Source organism: Notolepis coatsorum (genome assembly GCF_963971535.1).
Source record: "Notolepis coatsorum genome assembly, chromosome: 5".
NCBI lineage: Eukaryota > Metazoa > Chordata > Actinopteri > Aulopiformes > Paralepididae > Notolepis > Notolepis coatsorum.
The window spans coordinates 2,509,986-2,522,812 of NC_140169.1; positions in this window are offsets into that span (position 1 = coordinate 2,509,986).

Below are 12,827 nucleotides of genomic sequence, written 5' to 3' on the forward strand. Positions count from 1 at the left end.
AAGCGAAATACTATTATTTTGTGTGTCATGTTTCCAAATAAGATTGGTCACAACGAAATGCTTTCTACATCAATTTGTTGGTTAGAATAGATTACCTCCGTTGAAACTTCACTGAGACTAACACAGTCTATATTTGTGAGCTCCCGCACAGACGTGATGGAATTCAAGTTCGCATTTTTATTGATCACATAGGCAGGCTATACATGGCGCATTGGCGTAGGCTATGAGATTCATTGTTCTTGTATGCTCTCGTTGTTACGACTGGTGGGGTAGTGAGGGAAGGCGATGAGAACTCAGTTTGCGGACAGGAATGGAGGAGGCAGAGACAGCAGGGGAACGTGTATAAACAGACTTTACTAGACGACACGTTACAAAAAAAAACATAAATGGCACAGCCGAGTTGGCGCTAATACAAGACGAACTGAAGACACGATAAAAACAAAGATGCACAAAAACGGAATCCTAAATCTACTTACAACTCTTAGTACAAAAACAGCAAGGCACGGGAGAGACGATAGGAGACACGACGGGCAAGGGAACACGGAGGTAACTGGAGGTAACATGGAGGGATGACGCCACAACGGGAAGAGAGGAAGACACACACTTAAATACCTAGACTAATCATGATTGGCAACAGCTGGCCAGGCCAGTCTAAAAACAAACATTTAACCACTAGACACATAAGCATAATTACCAAACACAACACTAGCCAGGGGAACCACATCACACCAGGGAGGGAAAGTTCAACAATAACACACACAGTGACATCCCATTAATTATCCCATTAATTAAAGTAAGCATATGAGTTAACAAGGGTAGAATCAAAGTCTGCACCATCTGCTGGTGACCACTAGAGGGTGGTATGAGACTGGAGGAAGGTAGGCCTCCAATGTTCCTTCTCCCCTCACAGCCCAAACGAGGGCTGAGTATGGGATCGTTACAGTACCCCCCCCCCCCCCCCCCCCCAACGGGTGGCTCCCAGACGCCCGAGACCCTGGAAAAAGCTGAGGGGGGAACCCGGAAAACTGGGGCCGGGAGCCCGCGAAAACAACCCAGGAGGGGCGTAGCAGCCAAGGGAGCTGGAAATGGGTGCAGCGGCCCGGAGAGGGGGGCTGGACCTGGGGACAGAGGTCCGACGAGGAGGGGTGGGGACGGGGACAGCGGCCCGGAGAGGGGGGGTGGGGATTGGTGCAGAGGCCCGGAGAGGGGGGTTGGACCCGGGGGCCGAGGCCCGACGAGGGGAGGTGGGGACGGGAACAGAGGCCCGGAGAGGGGAGGCGGGGAGAGAAACAGGAAGCCGGTCAGGGAGCCTGGAGCCAAGGACCGAGGGTAAGGACCCCAGAGCAGGATCCCGGACGAGGGACCCTCCAGCCGCCGGACTAGGGACCGGATCAGGAGAGCCAGAACGGAGGTGCGGCGGCAGCGACCCCCGGAGCAGGATCCAACGTAGACCACAGCGAGGACCACGGCGAGGACCAGGGCGCCGATCACGGTGTAGGACTGGACCAGACGGAGCGCCAGGACCAATCTACGAGCCAGGACCAGTTGAGACGCCGGGAACCGGCGTAGCAGGCGGACCAGGTGTAGAGGCTGGGCAGGGCATGGAGACCGGAGGGGAAGCGGTGACAGCCGGGGCTACACCGACCGGAACCAGGCTGGTAGTAACGGCCGGATCAGCTGTGGAGGCCTTGTTAGTGGTACTAGCCCCGCTCGCCCTCTGAGCCTTGCTAGGCCTCGGAGGTCTGTGAGCTGCGGGGGCTAGGCTAACCGTGGGGCCTGAGCTAGCTGTAGGGGCTAGGCTACCGGGCGCAGCTGTGCTAGCCATTGAGGCCTGGTTAACTTCAGGAACTAGACTGACCGTGAATCTTGAGCCTAAGCTAGCAGTGGGGACTGTGCTAGCTGGAGAGGCCTGGTTAGCTGCAGGGGTTAAGCTAACGGGCGGGGCTGTGCTAGCTGTGGACGTCTGGTTAGCTGTAGGAGCTAAGCTAACGGGCGGGGCTGTACTAGCTGTGGACGTCTGGTTAGCTTCAGGAACTAGGCTGACCGTGAATCTTGAGCCTAAGCTAGCAGTGGGGATTGTGCTAGCTGGGGAGGCCTGGTTAGCTGCGGGGGCTAAGCTAACAAGCAGAACTGTGCTAGCTGTGGACGTCTGGTTAGCTGTAGGAGCTAAGCTAACGGGCGGGGCTGTGCTAGCTGTGGAAGTCTGGTTAGCTTCAGGAACTAGGCTGACCATGAATCTTGAGCCTAAGCTAGCAGTGGGGACTGTGCTAGCTGGGGAGGCCTGGCTAGCTGCAGGGGCTAAACTAGCAGATGGGGTTGTGCTAACTGTGGACATCTGGTTAGCTGTAGGAGCTAGGCTACCGAACGAGTCTGTGTTAGCCATTGAGGCCTGGTTAGCTTCAGGAGCTAGGCTGACCGTGAGTCTTATGCTAGCTGGCTGGCTAGCTACAGGAACTAAGCTAGCAGACGGGGTTGTGCTAGCTGTGGATGCCTGGCTAGCTGCGTGAGCTAAGCTAGCAGACGAGGCTCGCCTAGCTGTCTCCATGAGAGCATAGACCTTGTCAGCCATAACCCTCATCTGAGGTGCCTGTGTTGGACTCTCCTTCGCTACGTTGTCTATTAACTTTAACCAGAAGACCCATTTAGCAGGAGAATAGCTGGTCAGATCCCTGTCTAACATGCCAAGCACGATGTCCAACGTCTCTGTGGCTTTGTCCGCTGAGTTCTTGCATGGTGGCGTCATTCTGTTACGACTGGTGGGGTAGTGAGGGAAGGCGATGAGAACTCAGTTTGCGGACAGGAATGGAGGAGGCAGGGGAACGTGTATAAACAGACTTTACTAGACGACACGTTTTCAAAAAGAAACATAAATGGCACAGCCGAGCTGGCGCTAATACAAGACGAACTGAAGACACGATAAAAACAAAGATGCACAAAAACGGAATCCTAAATCTACTTACAACTCTTAGTACAAAAACAGCAAGGCACAGGAGAGACGACAGGAGACACGATGGGCAAGGGAACACGGCGGTAACTGGAGGTAACATGGAGGGATGACGCCAGTTGCTTCGCAGTTGCTGTAGCATGTAGAGGCCTTTACACTCGTATTATTGTTATAGTATATGCTATTGTCAAGAAAGGAGGTACATTATTTTCAATCGTGGCTTTAATTCGTAGCCGAGAAGCAGTCTCCTATCAGCTTCATTAATCCTGATCCGTCTCAGCCACAGCATATATGAGACCGGCTATGGGAAAAAAATCATAAATAGACTACTGTAAATAAAATAGCCTATAACATTATAAAGGATATAACATTATAAAGGATATAGCAGGGGTTCCCAACATTTCTTCCCGGAGCCCCACGATTCCTTGGAGACATATGATATACACTGTAAGAAAAAAATCTGTAAAAAAAACAGTAAATGTCTGGCAGCTTGGCGGCCAGAGATTTACTGTAAAATTACATTGAAATACCCCAATTAAAATAAAGTGGAAAAGCAATAAATTTACAGATAATTCTGTTTATTATTTTTGCAGAGAACCACTGTTAATTGACAGGTTAGGTTCAGCAGTGAAACACTGTTATTTTACAGGTTTTTTCCTACATTATTATGATCAAACATCTTCAATAAAGTGACAGAACTTAAAGTTCAGCAGTGAAACATTGTTATTTCACAAGTTTTCCCTACATTTACGATGAAACTCCTTCAATTAAGTGACATAACTCAAAGTTCAGCAGTGAAACACTGTTATTTCACAGGTCTTTCCTAAATTATTACGATCAAACTCCTTCAATAAAGTGACAGAACTTAAAGTTCAGCAGTGAAACTCTGTTATTTCACAGGTTTTTCCTAAATTATTACGATCAAACTCCTTCAATAAAGTGACAGGACTCAAAGTTCAGCAGTGAAACACTGTTGTTTCACAGGTTTTTCCTAAATTATTACAATCAAACTCCTTCAATTAAGTGACAGAACTCAAAGTTCAGCAGTGAAACACTGTTATTTCACAGGTTTTTCCTAAATTATTACGATCAAACTCCTTCAATAAAGTGACAGAACTTAAAGTTCAGCAGTGAAACTCTGTTATTTCACAGGTCTTTTCTAAATTATTACGATCAAACTCCTTCAATAAAGTGACAGAACTTAAAGTTCAGCAGTGAAACACTGTTATTTCACAGGTTTTTCCTAAATTATTATGATCAAACTCCTTCAATAAAGTGACAGAACTTAAAGTTCAGCAGTGAAACACTGTTATTTCACAGGTCTTTCCTAAATTATTACGATCAAACTCCTTCAATAAAGTGACAGAACTTAAAGTTCAGCAGTGAAACTCTGTTATTTCACAGGTTTTTCCTAAATTATTACGATCAAACTCCTTCAATAAAGTGACAGAACTCAAAGTTCAGCAGTGAAACACTGTTGTTTCACAGGTTTTTCCTAAATTATTACAATCAAACTCCTTCAATTAAGTGACAGAACTCAAAGTTCAGCAGTGAAACACTGTTATTTCACAGGTTTTTCCTAAATTATTACGATCAAACTCCTTCAATAAAGTGACAGAACTTAAAGTTCAGCAGTGAAACTCTGTTATTTCACAGTTTTTTTCTAAATTATTACGATCAAACTCCTTCAATAAAGTGACAGAACTTAAAGTTCAGCAGTGAAACACTGTTTGTAGTGGCCAAAATCCAAAACAGGTCTGTCCTATAACTCTATTTGAATCTTCCTTTTTTGGCCACTTGTAGGGCTGGGAAGCAGTGTCAGACTCGCAGTCGCAGAACAGAAACCACTGCACGTTTTGTTGCTCTTTTTGCTCTTTTAATGTCCAGCAAGAACAGAATATGAAAACAATATCGTACATAGAAAATAAACAAGAACTTCCGGTTTAGCTGCAATATGTAGCGCACGCAATTGGTTACAGCTCCGCTCCCGTTATCGTTAATTTCGTTTAAAAACCTTATTTGGACAATACCAAAAGAGATTAGACCACATCGTATGTATTGATAAGACCTTCTACTAACTATATCAAAAGACAACATGGTTAGGGATAAGGAAAGGACGGGAAAGAAACAAGAAACGGCAAATCTAACGGCGCCGATTGAAACTCGATCAAAGAAAATGACAGGCGACGCTGTGGCAGATCCGTTGGTGAGCCCCGACGCGGGGAATATAGAGGAGAATACACAGGGACCAAAGACAACTGGCCCCGAGAGGGAGACAATAGATGACAACATAACAGGAACATCAGAAAAAAATACCGTGAAGGAAAAAGCAGGCGATTTTGAGAAGATAATAGCAAAAACATCCATCGGATCCCTCACTGCTCCAACAACATCAACTGACACAAGCAGTTCAATTACACAACCCGACTTCAACTCCCTGACTATCCTGATAAAAGAACAGATGGTCGCTTTCAAAGCACACGTAAAAGAACAGATGGTCGCTTTCAAAGCACACGTTGAACACATCGATACTAAATTCGAAGAGGTTATGAGAGCGGGCGCTTTACAGTCAATGCGAATCACGACAGTGGAGAATACGGTGACAGAAATCACAAAGGCAGTCAAGGCGAACGAAGGTGGCATGACAGAGATGGGAAAAGAGATGGAAAGAGTGAAAGAAGAATATCGGAGGGAAATACAAGGGCTTAAAAACGAAGCGATGGAGAGGCTACTAGAAACCCAACGCTACCACAGGCGGAATAACATCTGCATTGTAGGGCTTGAAGAAGCAGTAAACTGCGAAGATCCCAACTTTCCAACAGTGTTATCAACGATTTTGAGTAACATCGATCCAAACAAAGTGCCAGAAGTGGACCAAGTTTACAGAATCGGTTCTCGGGGGCAAAGAATCAACGGGCCAAGAGTCATCATTGTCACCCTGCGGAAGACTACAACAAGGGATGACATCATCAAATTTGCTCGCAACCAACGTGGGAATCTGAATTATGGTGGTAAACCAATATTTATCTACGAAGATTTGAGCAAAGATGCCATCATCCGACGTCTACCATACAAAGAGGTGATGCAAAAGCTGTTCAAAGCCGGTTACAAGCCAAGGCTATCATACCCAGCGCTGTTATCATTCTTGGGCAGTGACGGTCGCAGGTCAGATATACACACACCTATTGAAGCTGAGGATTTTCTGAATCGAAATGGGGCAAATAACCCAAGGCAGGGCGAAAATGCCGGAAACATATAAGCCTCTTTCTCATTGTATACCAGTGTTAGAATGACTTTATTGTGTTCATCAAGGTAGCAGACGATATGCAAGCCGTCTATAACAATGTGTATTGTGTATAATACGATTCATAATACATTATAATTTCAGACTCTGGTCTCTGAGGAGACAAATACATATCATTGCAAAAAGATCTATCTGGAATATTCTGGGTTTATCGCTCAAATGCCCTGGGTCTCTTAGATCATTCTGGAACATAAAATAGTCTAGGCACTAGTATACTCTACAACCTTCTAGAATATAAGGCACCATGACAACGAAGCCTACAACTCTAACAATAAACATCCGGTGTGTATACACATAGCAGATAATAAATTAAATGAAGTTCTATCAGTCTTTAATAATATTTTAAAAATTAACCACACTTAAACGTATGAACACTACAAGGTTATTCTAACAATTTAAGTAATCACTCCATTGAAGGCACATTGAAGCTCTAAAAGGCGCTGCTTTTCTATCTTATCTAATCTGTTAATTCGATACTAGTGGCTTCTCCACGTTGATAATTATTCTATCTCTCATTCCTTATCTATATCTTTCCATTGATTTTTATTTTATTTAATTTTTTCTTCTCATTACTCTATATTTTTCAAAATATATTTTAACTTACATTGTTCTTTTCCAATGTTCTTCACATTAAGGTGTCAATATTGCTCTACAATCTTTTCCTTTTTTCCTTTTTTCCACACGTTAGTAGAGGGTTCAAATGAATATGTCGATAAAAGTTTATTCTCTTTTTTTATTGTTTATTTTATTTTTTCTGTCATTTATCACAACACTTCATTACAGTAAGGGAAGGTGCAAGACCAAAAGCGACATTCTATTGCAATAGAATGGAAATGTTAGATCCTATGGCAATTAGCATAGGTAGATTAAGATTACAATGCTCAGTTTGGGCAATCCGGTGGACTATGGGAGAAAGTCAATCGCGGAGGATGTGTTCTTGGAACACAGGCCTGTACGACTTTCTGGGTGAGGGGAAATTAGGGGATTTTTATTTGTATATATATATGTTTTTAAGCTCAGCTCTCAACGGGACCTCATTAATTGGATGTACATCTATTGTAGCTTCACACTCCAGAAACATTACTCTATATTCCCCGACGCGGGGAATATAGAGGAGAATACACAGGGACCAAAGACAACTGGCCCCGAGAGGGAGACAATAGATGACAACATAACAGGAACATCAGAAAAAAATACAGTGAAGGAAAAAGCAGGCGATTTTGAGAAGATAATAGCAAAAACATCCATCGGATCCCTCACTGCTCCAACAACATCAACTGACACAAGCAGTTCAATTACACAACCCGACTTCAACTCCCTGACTATCCTGATAAAAGAACAGATGGTCGCTTTCAAAGCACACGTAAAAGAACAGATGGTCGCTTTCAAAGCACACGTTGAACACATCGATACTAAATTCGAAGAGGTTATGAGAGCGGGCGCTTTACAGTCAATGCGAATCACGACAGTGGAGAATACGGTGACAGAAATCACAAAGGCAGTCAAGGCGAACGAAGGTGGCATGACAGAGATGGGAAAAGAGATGGAAAGAGTGAAAGAAGAATATCGGAGGGAAATACAAGGGCTTAAAAACGAAGCGATGGAGAGGCTACTAGAAACCCAACGCTACCACAGGCGGAATAACATCCGCATTGTAGGGCTTGAAGAAGCAGTAAACTGCGAAGATCCCAACTTTCCAACAGTGTTATCAACGATTTTGAGTAACATCGATCCAAACAAAGTGCCAGAAGTGGACCAAGTTTACAGAATCGGTTCTCGGGGGCAAAGAATCAACGGGCCAAGAGTCATCATTGTCACCCTGCGGAAGACTACAACAAGGGATGACATCATCAAATTTGCTCGCAACCAACGTGGGAATCTGAATTATGGTGGTAAACCAATATTTATCTACGAAGATTTGAGCAAAGATGCCATCATCCGACGTCTACCATACAAAGAGGTGATGCAAAAGCTGTTCAAAGCCGGTTACAAGCCAAGGCTATCATACCCAGCGCTGTTATCATTCTTGGGCAGTGACGGTCGCAGGTCAGATATACACACACCTATTGAAGCTGAGGATTTTCTGAATCGAAATGGGGCAAATAACCCAAGGCAGGGCGAAAATGCCGGAAACATATAAGCCTCTTTCTCATTGTATACCAGTGTTAGAATGACTTTATTGTGTTCATCAAGGTAGCAGACGATATGCAAGCCGTCTATAACAATGTGTATTGTGTATAATACGATTCATAATACATTATAATTTCAGACTCTGGTCTCTGAGGAGACAAATACATATCATTGCAAAAAGATCTATCTGGAATATTCTGGGTTTATCGCTCAAATGCCCTGGGTCTCTTAGATCATTCTGGAACATAAAATAGTCTAGGCACTAGTATACTCTACAACCTTCTAGAATATAAGGCACCATGACAACGAAGCCTACAACTCTAACAATAAACATCCGGTGTGTATACACATAGCAGATAATAAATTAAATGAAGTTCTATCAGTCTTTAATAATATTTTAAAAATTAACCACACTTAAACGTATGAACACTACAAGGTTATTCTAACAATTTAAGTAATCACTCCATTGAAGGCACATTGAAGCTCTAAAAGGCGCTGCTTTTCTATCTTATCTAATCTGTTAATTCGATACTAGTGGCTTCTCCACGTTGATAATTATTCTATCTCTCATTCCTTATCTATATCTTTCCATTGATTTTTATTTTATTTAATTTTTTCTTCTCATTACTCTATATTTTTCAAAATATATTTTAACTTACATTGTTCTTTTCCAATGTTCTTCACATTAAGGTGTCAATATTGCTCTACAATCTTTTCCTTTTTTCCTTTTTTCCACACGTTAGTAGAGGGTTCAAATGAATATGTCGATAAAAGTTTATTCTCTTTTTTTATTGTTTATTTTATTTTTTCTGTCATTTATCACAACACTTCATTACAGTAAGGGAAGGTGCAAGACCAAAAGCGACATTCTATTGCAATAGAATGGAAATGTTAGATCCTATGGCAATTAGCATAGGTAGATTAAGATTACAATGCTCAGTTTGGGCAATCCGGTGGACTATGGGAGAAAGTCAATCGCGGAGGATGTGTTCTTGGAACACAGGCCTGTACGACTTTCTGGGTGAGGGGAAATTAGGGGATTTTTATTTGTATATATATATGTTTTTAAGCTCAGCTCTCAACGGGACCTCATTAATTGGATGTACATCTATTGTAGCTTCACACTCCAGAAACATTACTCTATATTCCCCGACGCGGGGAATATAGAGGAGAATACACAGGGACCAAAGACAACTGGCCCCGAGAGGGAGACAATAGATGACAACATAACAGGAACATCAGAAAAAAATACAGTGAAGGAAAAAGCAGGCGATTTTGAGAAGATAATAGCAAAAACATCCATCGGATCCCTCACTGCTCCAACAGCATCAACTGACACAAGCAGTTCAATTACACAACCCGACTTCAACTCCCTGACTATCCTGATAAAAGAACAGATGGTCGCTTTCAAAGCACACGTAAAAGAACAGATGGTCGCTTTCAAAGCACACGTTGAACACATCGATACTAAATTCGAAGAGGTTATGAGAGCGGGCGCTTTACAGTCAATGCGAATCACGACAGTGGAGAATACGGTGACAGAAATCACAAAGGCAGTCAAGGCGAACGAAGGTGGCATGACAGAGATGGGAAAAGAGATGGAAAGAGTGAAAGAAGAATATCGGAGGGAAATACAAGGGCTTAAAAACGAAGCGATGGAGAGGCTACTAGAAACCCAACGCTACCACAGGCGGAATAACATCCGCATTGTAGGGCTTGAAGAAGCAGTAAACTGCGAAGATCCCAACTTTCCAACAGTGTTATCAACGATTTTGAGTAACATCGATCCAAACAAAGTGCCAGAAGTGGACCAAGTTTACAGAATCGGTTCTCGGGGGCAAAGAATCAACGGGCCAAGAGTCATCATTGTCACCCTGCGGAAGACTACAACAAGGGATGACATCATCAAATTTGCTCGCAACCAACGTGGGAATCTGAATTATGGTGGTAAACCAATATTTATCTACGAAGATTTGAGCAAAGATGCCATCATCCGACGTCTACCATACAAAGAGGTGATGCAAAAGCTGTTCAAAGCCGGTTACAAGCCAAGGCTATCATACCCAGCGCTGTTATCATTCTTGGGCAGTGACGGTCGCAGGTCAGATATACACACACCTATTGAAGCTGAGGATTTTCTGAATCGAAATGGGGCAAATAACCCAAGGCAGGGCGAAAATGCCGGAAACATATAAGCCTCTTTCTCATTGTATACCAGTGTTAGAATGACTTTATTGTGTTCATCAAGGTAGCAGACGATATGCAAGCCGTCTATAACAATGTGTATTGTGTATAATACGATTCATAATACATTATAATTTCAGACTCTGGTCTCTGAGGAGACAAATACATATCATTGCAAAAAGATCTATCTGGAATATTCTGGGTTTATCGCTCAAATGCCCTGGGTCTCTTAGATCATTCTGGAACATAAAATAGTCTAGGCACTAGTATACTCTACAACCTTCTAGAATATAAGGCACCATGACAACGAAGCCTACAACTCTAACAATAAACATCCGGTGTGTATACACATAGCAGATAATAAATTAAATGAAGTTCTATCAGTCTTTAATAATATTTTAAAAATTAACCACACTTAAACGTATGAACACTACAAGGTTATTCTAACAATTTAAGTAATCACTCCATTGAAGGCACATTGAAGCTCTAAAAGGCGCTGCTTTTCTATCTTATCTAATCTGTTAATTCGATACTAGTGGCTTCTCCACGTTGATAATTATTCTATCTCTCATTCCTTATCTATATCTTTCCATTGATTTTTATTTTATTTAATTTTTTCTTCTCATTACTCTATATTTTTCAAAATATATTTTAACTTACATTGTTCTTTTCCAATGTTCTTCACATTAAGGTGTCAATATTGCTCTACAATCTTTTCCTTTTTTCCACACGTTAGTAGAGGGTTCAAATGAATATGTCGATAAAAGTTTATTCTCTTTTTTTATTGTTTATTTTATTTTTTCTGTCATTTATCACAACACTTCATTACAGTAAGGGAAGGTGCAAGACCAAAAGCGACATTCTATTGCAATAGAATGGAAATGTTAGATCCTATGGCAATTAGCATAGGTAGATTAAGATTACAATGCTCAGTTTGGGCAATCCGGTGGACTATGGGAGAAAGTCAATCGCGGAGGATGTGTTCTTGGAACACAGGCCTGTACGACTTTCTGGGTGAGGGGAAATTAGGGGATTTTTATTTGTATATATATATGTTTTTAAGCTCAGCTCTCAACGGGATCTCATTAATTGGATGTACATCTATTGTAGCTTCACACTCCAGAAACATTACCAAAAACTACACAAAAACATGCATAGATTATGGCTAGTTTGAATATAATGGTATGGAACACCGGTGGGATAAACAAACAACACAAACGCAAAAGCGTGCTCACACTGATGAAAAAAGAACATGTGGACGTGGCTCTATTAAGCGAAACGCACATTTTAGAGGAAGACATAAATACGTTAGCGGATAACATATACCATAATATTAGTCACTCTTCTTTTGTTACGAGAACTAGAGGGGTAGCCATAGTCGTCAGACGCAAATTAAATATCGAATTGAAAGGGGTATGGTCGGATGCTGAGGGGCGCATAACTATAGCTAGGATTATACACAATAACAGGAAAATTGCATTAGCAGCGGTATATGCCCCAAATTTGTACGAAGTGGGTTTCTTCACTTCACTAACCGGAGAAATGTTAAACCATCCCGAATACTCATATATAATAGGTGCGGATTTTAATGCCATTTGGAACCCAAGGATGGACAAAACTTACCTTACCTTTTCCAGCGAACAAAAAAATTCATCTAAAGCATTAAAAGATTGGTCGAAATCAACAGGGGTAACTGATTTATGGCGTTCACTTAACCCCATGACCCGCAAGTACTCCTGTCGTTCGTCGAGACACAACACACTATCCAGAATTGATTACGTCTTTGCATCCCCGAGAATATTTGATAAATATGAAGTGGAAATGACACCCAATGCGCTATCAGATCACTGCTACTTAATCCTGAAAGCAACATTTGGTACACTATCTTCCCGGGCCCCAAGATGGCGTTTTAATTCTATGCTGCTTAACAACAATGAATTCATTACACAAATTAAAGAAGCTCTCACAATATTCCTACGGGATAATGCTAACTCGGTGCAAGATCCCAGAATATTATGGATGTCGGTAAAGACTATGATTAAGGATTTCTCGGATAGATTTTCCTCCATATTGCGCAAAAATCAAAACACAAAACTATCTGAAATGGAAACGCTTTACTCAACGCTTTTTAATTCTTTAAAATACAACAACTCTACTAGACTAGAAAACCAAGTAAACATTCTAAAGACAGAGATCAAAGCAATATACAGACAAAAATCGGAATTGCAAATACGCAGCACAAGACAACAGCAGTACTTCCAAGGC